Source organism: Muntiacus reevesi, chromosome 7 (genome assembly GCF_963930625.1).
Source record: "Muntiacus reevesi chromosome 7, mMunRee1.1, whole genome shotgun sequence".
In the NCBI taxonomy this organism is placed as follows: domain Eukaryota; kingdom Metazoa; phylum Chordata; class Mammalia; order Artiodactyla; family Cervidae; genus Muntiacus; species Muntiacus reevesi.
Window position 1 is genome coordinate 72,910,127 of NC_089255.1, and position 9,328 is coordinate 72,919,454.

A 9,328-nucleotide genomic window follows, 5' to 3' on the forward strand; every position below is an offset into this window, starting at 1 on the left:
ATGTACAAGTTATTTAACTGAAATGATGAACTAGTTAATTCAGCTAAAATAAACTTGGAACCCAAGAGAAATCTGCATTTAAAGCTAAGTAAGGACTTCCCTGGTGACCTAGTGGTTAAGACTCTACGCTTCTATTGCAGGGGAACTAAGATTCATATGCTGCGTGGCATGGCCACAAAATAAAAAATAAATAAAATAAAGATAAACAAATCCAATTTAAAATGCATAAATGTGAAATAATGTAACTACAGTAATACTATTTCCTAGGATTCAAAAAAAAAAAAAACAACCACTTCTATCATTCATCTCAATCACTTAAATGTTAGGTTCCCAGAGATAATCAGTTTCAAAGACAGTTTCAAAAATATTCATTCCTCTATATTTATTTCATATGAATTACTACAGGGCAAAGAAACAGAGAAGACTAGTGAGCCAAAGAGAAACATTTAGTAAGTGAAATACCTTGCAAGCATGCTAAGTCACATCAGTCATGTCTGACTCTGTGGCGACCCTATGGACAGCAGCCCTCCAGGCTCCTCTGTCCACGGAATTCTCTAGGTAAGAATACTGGAGTGGGTTGCCATTTCCTTCTCCCAAGTGAAATACCTTAGGTTTGAAGTTTTTTTTAAATTCAAACTACTGGGAAATTTTTTAAAATAATCAGTTAAAAATTAATTATATATATATGTATATATATTATATACATATATGTATATATATGTATGTATGTATATATATGTATATATGTATGTATATATACTATGTATACATACATATATACATATATATGTATATACTATATATATATACATATATATACTATATATATGACAAACCCACAGCAAGCATCACCCTCAATGGTGAAAAATTGAAAGCATTTCCTCTGAAATCAGGAACAAGATAAGGATGCCCACTCTCACCACTACTATTCAACATAGTGTTGGAAGTTTTGGCCACAGCAATCAGAGCAGAAAAAGACGTAAAAGGAATCCAGGTAGGAAAAGAAGAAGTGAAACTCTCGCTGTTTGCAGATGACATGATCCTCTACATAGAAAACCCTAAAGACTCTTCCAGAAAATTACTAGAGCTAATCAATGAATATAGTAAAGTTGCAGGATATAAAATTAACACACAGAAATCCCTTGCATTCCTATATACTAACAATGAAAAAACAGAAAGAGAAATTAAGGAAACAATACCATTCACCATTGCAACAAAAAGAATAAAATACTTAGGAGTATATCTACCTAAAGAAACAAAAGACCTATACACAGAAAACTATAAAACACTGATGAAAGAAATCAAACAGGACACAAACAGATGGAGAAACATACCGTGTTCATGGATTGGAAGAATCAATATTGTCAAAATGGCTATTCTACCCAAAGCAATCTATAGATTCAATGCAATCCCTATCAAGCTACCAACGGTATTTTTCACAGAACTAGAACAAATAATTTCACAATTTGTGTGGAAATACAAAAAACCTCGAATAGCCAAAGTAATCTTGAGAAAGAAGAATGGAACTGGAGGAATCAACCTGCCTGACTTCAGACTCTACTACAAAGCCACTGTCATCAAGACAGTATGGTACTGGCACAAAGACAGAAATATAGATCAATGGAACAGAATAGAAAGCCCAGAGATAAATCCACGAACCTATGGACACCTTATCTTTGACAAAGGAGGCGGGGATATACAACGGAAAAAAGACAATCTCTTTAACAAGTGGTGCTGGGAAAACTGGTCAACCACTTGTAAAAGAATGAAACTAGAACACTTTCTAACACCATACACAAAAATAAACTCAAAATGGATTAAAGATCTAAATGTAAGACCAGAAACTATAAAGCTCCTAGAAGAGAACATAGGCAAAACACTCTCCGACATAAATCACAGCAAGATCTTCTATGACCCACCTCCCAGAATATTGGAAATAAAAGCAAAAATAAACAAATGGGACCTAATGAAAATTAAAAGCTTCTGCACTACAAAGGAAACTATACATAAGGTGAAAAGACAGCCCTCAGATTGGGAGAAAATAATAGCAAATGAGGAAACAGACAAAGGATTAATCTCAAAAATATACAAGCAACTCCTGAAGCTCAATTCCAGAAAAATAAATGACCCAATCAAAAAATGGGTCAAAGATCTAAACAGACATTTCTCCAAAGAAGACATACAGATGGCTAACAAACACATGAAAAGATGCTCAACATCACTCATTATCAGAGAAATGCAAATCAAAACCACAATGAGGTACCATTACACGCCAGTCAGGATGGCTGCTATCCAAAAGTCTACAAGCAATAAATACTGGAGAGGGTGTGGAGAAAAGGGAACCCTCTTACACTGTTGGTGGGAATGCAAACTAGTACAGCCACTATGGAAAACAGTGTGGAGATTTCTTAAAAAACTGGAAATAGAACTACCATATGACCCAGCAATACCACTTCTGGGCATACACACTGAGGAATCCAGATCTAAAAGAGACACGTGCACCCCAATGTTCATCGCAGCACTGTTTATAATAGCCAGGACATGGAAGCAACCTAGATGCCCATCAGCAGATGAATGGATAAGGAAGCTATGGTACATATACACCATGGAATATTACTCAGCCGTTAAAAAGAATTCATTTGAATCAGTTCTAATGAGATGGATGAAACTGGAACCCATTATACAGAGTGATGTAAGCCAGAAAGATAAAGAACATTTCAGTATACTAACACATATATACGGAATTTAGAAAGATGGTAACGATGGCCCTATATGCAGGGCAGAAGAAGAGACGCAGAAGTACAGAACAGACTTTTGAACTCTGTGGGAGAAGGTGAGGGTGGGATGTTTCGAAAGAACAGCATGTATATTATCTGTGGTGAAACAGACCACCAGCCCAGGTGGGAGGCATGAGTCAAGTGCTCGGGCCTGGTGGGCTGGGAAGACCCAGAGGAATCGGGTGGAGAGGGAGGTGGGATGGGGGACCGGGATGGGGAATACGTGTAACTCTATGGCTGATTCATATCAATGTATGACAAAACCCACTGAAAAAAAAAAAAAAATTTAAACTACTGGGAGATTTTTTTAAATAATCAGTTAAAAATTAATTACCAAGAAAATACCCAACAAACTGCACCTTAAGTGTACAAAAATATATTAGAGTCTAAAACTGTGTACTATATCCTCACAGTCCTAAGTCAGGAAGCAGACCACTCACACTGGACTTGCTAAGAAGGTAGCCTAAAACTAATTTTGTAATCAGTAGCATGACACACATTTTAAGTAATAAAAGCACAGAAGAAGCTGAAAAATAATGTTTTGGAGTAAGTTATTTGTGGAAAAATACTGAGGAATTTTTTCTTCATGCCCACTTTTATGAGAGTAGCTCAGACCTTGATCTGGTACCCTGCTAACTGTTGATACAAGAGCCATCCTAGAAAGATCCAAGAGACTGTGGCGGGATACCTGCTCAAACAGAACAAGGATAAATCGCTGTACTGCAATGCATTGTTATTTTCAGGGCAAAGGATGTGAGATTCTTCCTATGGATCTGATGATGGCACAGGAAGGCAGCCAGCTTAAAAAGGACTTGGGCTTCCCTGGTGGCTCAGACGGTAATGAATCTGCCTGGAAGGAAGGAAACCAAGTTTCGATCCCTGGGTCAGGAAGATCCCCTGAAGAAGGGAATGGGTGTTGGTGATGGACAGGGAAGTCTGGTGTGCTACAGTCCCTGGGGTCCACAACTGAGCAACTAAACTGAACTGAACTGAGTTCTTGAATACCGAATGACTACTTGGACCTGAGTTCTTTCATATACTATCTTATTCCAATATATCTATACTTGGATGGTAACACACTCATCAGATTCTGTCTCTTGAGAATTATTATATCCAACCAGACAGGAGAGCAACGGATTGTTACCTTCTGAGTAAAAACTGAAGTCATCAGAGCTACCATCTCCTTGCTGGGGGAACTGGAGGGTATTAACGATGAGGGATTATCAGTCCAGTTCTCCATGACGACTCACGCATATTCTAGCCTTAGGAGAAATGAGACTGAGTCTTTACTGACTTCCTTATAATACATCTCCATCTTCTGAGGTCATGCTTCTTAAACTAGGGGACACACCTGTGACTACAGTAAACTGGCTATTATCAAAAGCTACAAAATAAACTCTATTCTCCCTAGAATAGCAATGTTATGATACGGCAACAGTTTAAAACAGTATCAAACACAAATATTATGAAACTGAATGCAACACTCACATGAGCTTTTATAACAGACTAGAATTCAAGAAATTTCACTTTTCTAAGGGATTAATTCAGGCTTTCTATACACATTATCACAGGAATACTCATTTACCTCTTCTATTCCCCAGTGGAAAAGCTGAAGCACCAACCTATGGTAACTAAGGGTCTTTTCACAGCAATCCAGAAGTCACTTAATAATTTTTCTCTCAGCACATCCTACTAGTCTTTACACTGCACTAGTATAGAAACTATTTTACCCTTCTTTATACCCTTTGTGGTAAGCTAAATAAGGCACCTCCACCCAGAACATCCTTTCTCTAATTCCTAGAACCTATGAAAGTTTCCTTACAAGTTAAAGGGATTTTATAATTAAGCTAAGGATCTTGAGATTGACAGATTACTCTGGATTCTCTAGGTGGATTATCTGCCTATAAGATCTTCTAGAACTAACACCCAAAAAAGATATCCTTTTCATCATAGGGGACTGGAATGCAAAAGTACGAAGTCCAGAGATACCCGGAATAACAGGCAAATTTGGCCTTCGAGTACAAAAGGAAGCAGGGCAAAGGCTAACAGAATTTTGCCAAGAGAATGCACTGGTCATAGCAAACACCTTCCTCCAACAACACAAGAGAAGACTCTACACATGGACATTGCCAGACAGTCAATACTGAAATCAGATTGATTATATTCTTTGCAGCCAAAGATGGCTCTATGCAGTCAGCAAAAACAAGACGGAGCTGATTTTGGCTCAGATCATGAACTCCTTATTGCCAAATTCAGACTTAAACTGAAGAAAGTAGGGAAAACCACTAGACCATTCAGGTATGAACTAAATCAAATCCCTTACGATTATACAGTGGAAGTGACAAATAGATTCAAGGGATTAGATCTGATAGACAAAGTACCTGAAGAACTAGGGACGGAGGTTCGTGACATTGTACAGGAGGCAGTGATCAAGACCATTCCTAAGAAAAAGAAACACAAAAAGGCAAAATGGTTGTCTGAGAAGGCCTTATGAATAGCTGAGAAAAGAAGAGAAGCGAAAAGCAAAGGAGAAAAGGAAAGATATACCCATTTGAATGCAGAGTTCCAAAGAATGGCAAGGAGAGATAAGAAAACCTTCCTCAGTGATCAGTGCAAAGAAACAGAGGAAAAAAACAGAATGGGAAATTCTAGAGATCTCTTCAAGATGATTATAGACACCAAAGGAACATTTCATGCAAAGATGGGCATAATAAGGGACAAAAATGCAATGGACCTAACAGAAGCAGAAGCTATTAGGAGGTGGCAAGAATACACAGAAGAACTGTACAAAAACTATCTTCATGACCCAGATAACCACGATATTGTGATCACTCACCTAGAGCCAGACATTCTGGAATACAAAGTCAGGTGGGCCTTAGGAAGCATCACTACGAACAAAGCTAGTAAAGGTGATGGAGTTCCAGTTGAGCTATTTCAAATCCTAAAAGATGATGCTGTGAAAGTGCTGCACTCAATATGCCAGCAAATTTGGAAAACTCAGCAGTGGCCACAGGGCTGGAAAAGGTCAGTTTTCAAAGAAAGGCAATGCCAAAGAATGCTCAAACTACCACACAATTGCACTCATCTCACACGCTAGTGAAGGAATGCTCAAAATTCTCCAACTCAGACTTCAACCGTACATGAACCATGAACTTCCTCTATTTCTGATTTATTGACTATGCCAAGGTCTTTGATTGTGTAGATCACAACAAACTGGAAAATTCTGAAAGAGATGGGAATACCAGACAACCTGACCTGCCTCCTGAGAAATCTGTATGCAGGTCAAGAAGCAACAGTGAGAACTGGACATGGAACCATAGACTGGTTCCAAACTGGAAAAGGAGTACGTCAAGGCTGTATATTGTCACTCTGCTTATTTAACTTATATTCAGAGTAGTACTTTTATGCAGAGAATATCATGTGAAATGCTGGGCTGGATGTAGCACAAGCTGGAATCAAGATTGCCCGGGGAAACATCAATAAACTCAGATATGCAGATGACACCACCCTTATGGCAGAAAGCAAAGAACTAAAGAGCCTCAATGAAAGAGAAAGAGGAAAGTTAGTAAGTTGGCTTAAAACTCAACATTCAAAAAACTAAGATCATGGCATCCGGTCCCATCACTTCAAGGCAAATAGCTGGGGAAACAATGGAAACAGTGAGAGACTTTATTTTCTGGGGCTCCAAAATCACTGCAGATGGTGACAGCAGCCATGAAATTATAAGACACTTGCTCCGTGGAAGAAAAGCTATGACCAACCTAGACAGCACATTAGAAAGCAAAGACATTACTTTGCCAACAAAGGTCTGTCTAGTCAAGGCTACGGTTTTTCCAGTAGTCAGGTATGGATGTGAGAGTTGGACTATAAACCTGAGTGCAGAAGAACTGACGCTTTTGAACTGTGAACTGTGTTGTTGCAAAGACTCTTGAGAGTCCCTTGGACTGCAAGGAGCTCCAACCAGTCAATCCTAAAGGAAATCAGTCCTGAATATTCATTGGAAGGACTGATGCTGAAACTCCAATACTTTGGCTACCTGATGTGAAGAACTTTCTCCTTGGAAAAGACCTTGATGCTGGGCAACAATGAAGATGGGAGAAGGGGATGACAGAGGATGAGATGGTTGGATGCCATCACCGATTCGATGGACATGAGTTTGAGCAAGGTTTGGGAGTTGGTAATGGACAGGGAAGCCTGGTGTGCTGCAGTCCATGGGGTTGCAAAGAGTTGGACATGAATGAGCGACTGAACGGACTGATCTAGGTGGGACCTATTTGTAAACACAAATGCCCCATTAAGAGGAAGGCAGTGGGTGATAAGATCACGGAAACACAGATTTCAGAAATGTGCTTTTAAAATACAGGAGCCACAAGTCAAGGAATACTGGCTACTAGAAGCTGAAAAAAGCAAAGAAATGGGACTTCCTCTCAGAGGCTCCAGAAGTAATCAGAACTCAGAAAAGCAGTTAAATGAGCTGAACTATTTTTGCTTTATGCTGTCTACAGCAGTGTAAGATAAGAATACAAACCAGACAAGTACCACTTCTGCATTCATAGGGAATAAAATCCTGAGCCCTGGATGAGCAGCTAAGTGGGCCGCATAGGCTTAAGAGGTATTTCAACTCAAGTGGTACTAGGCTGCATGTTACCCATTGTGTGTGTGTGTGTATATAATATCTTAAATATATTATATATTGCATATTAAAGGTAGTCTAGCTTCCAAGGGAAAGAAATTGAAAAGCACAAAGAGTCCTATGTAGCTAACATCAGTAATTTATATTCATTATCTCATTTGATCCTTACAACTCTAGGAAGCAGTCACGTCTGGTAGTGAATTCAATTCTGCAGTGGAAAAAGCAGCGGCTGAGAGGTTGATGTGCCCAGTTAAAGGTTAGTAAATGGCTCCTACTCCGATGTCTTTCTACTAGATTATTTTACCTCGACAACAGCAACCGATCTACATCTAGAAGTTATATTAACTTCTAAAATAACTTCAAGTTAGAAAAGAAAACAAGACCAACATTTTACAAGCAATACCGTATTTTAATTTTACGTGCACAGAAACCTAATGTCATATGCAAGTGGTTAGAAAGAAGCTGAAGAGAACACGTAGACGAGTAATGTGTTTCTCCGCAGGAAAATGAGTCTCCACCCTTCTAAGGTGTTGCTGTGTGGATTAAATGACATAATACACGTAAAGAGCTTATCAGAGCAGCTAGTCTCACATTCGTACTACATACTCCAGGATGTCTCTTCCCAGAGGAGAATCTGCTTTTCTGACCCGAAAATTAACCAACACAGGAGGTTGGTAGGAAAGAATGTGAGGGGAGGGAGAGCGGGTAGGCGAAAAATAGGTCCCAGCTACCCCTCCTTGAACAAACAGGCGCCTAGTTTTTACCCAAACAGGACGGCTTCGGCGACACCAACCTAACCCTCAGAAGGTCGGCGGAGCAGTGAGGGCATGGGTATGACCCAGGGGCTCGGATCACTGCACCAGAAGTCCCAACACGTGGCTCCCTCCTCTCACCGCCTCCCCCAATTTCCCTCTGCCCCTAGAGCTACAGGCTCAGCGACTTCGGTTTTCTAGAGTCAACTGGCACTGTCGCCGACCGTCAAGATAGCTGCCAATCCGGAGAACCTTACCCACCCCAGACCTGGAAAATATACCTGACCGGGAAGCCCACGACTGGCTCGGGAACGAACTCGAGCACAGACTCGGAGCCGAGCGGACGACCGGAACTCCACCCTCCAACTCTCTGATTGGATAAACGCGCAAAGGAGCCCGCAGAGGATTGGTCAACAGTAGAGAGGCGGGCCATTGCCCGGGGAGGGGACAGAGGTGGGGCGGGGAGGTGAGAAGAAACGCCGGGAGTTGGCCTCTTTCCGGATTGGACGAAAGCTAGACATCTGCGCAGACGTAGACCCAGCTTCCGTATAGGGGCTGGCAACATCGCCCTTTACGTTACGGAAGTACGTTCCGTTAGCGGAAGTTTTTATTTTTTATTTTTTTATTATTTTTTTTAAACTTTTTTTTTTTTTCCATTGGGTTTTGTCATACATTGATGTGAATCAGCCATAGAGTTACACGAATTCCCCATCCCGGTCTCCCATCCCACCTCCCTCCGTTAGCGGAAGTTTTAATGACTCATTGGTTGTAACGAAGGCGTAAGTCTCCTGGCGGCGTGTCCAAGAAAGGGCAGGAAGAAAGCGAGTTCCGCCTCTTCCTCGGGCGACTGGGTCCTTCCGTTTGACAGAGGGCGACGTGAGTTCCTTTCAGAGTTTAGACGCTAGAATTACCACCGGGCCAGACTCGGGTAGACAACTGGGACGTTGACCAGTAAGTTTCTGCGGGTGAGAAATACTTAGTAGTTCGAATGGGGCCCTGAACACCACATACAGTCAGAACTTTTAAATAATCACTTCCGTGTTGGAACGCAGAGTAATCAGGCCTTTTCGCGGTCTTTGACTTGGCTGTGTCATTGGCTGAAAAAGTTATCAATTTGAACGTAGCTCCGCGTCCACCCCAGGCAATCCTGGGATTTGTGGTCCTGG

The 9,328-nt window shown here is 40.8% G+C and overlaps 1 protein-coding gene across 5 annotated transcripts in view; it reads right to left on the reverse strand.

The window, feature by feature from the left end:
- WDR89 (WD repeat domain 89) overlaps nt 1-8,523 on the reverse strand; it is a 43,661-nt gene extending 35,138 nt beyond the window's left edge. The window contains exon 1 of one of the 5 annotated variants that reach the window (XM_065941240.1): nt 8,424-8,523. The gene's annotated coding sequence lies outside the window, so the exon portion shown is untranslated. Of the gene's footprint in view, nt 1-8,419 lie in introns of all 5 variants that reach the window. The other 4 variants (XM_065941242.1, XM_065941238.1, XM_065941239.1 and 1 more) reach the window with 4 other exon arrangements.
- Nucleotides 8,524-9,328: the final 805 nt, after the last annotated feature.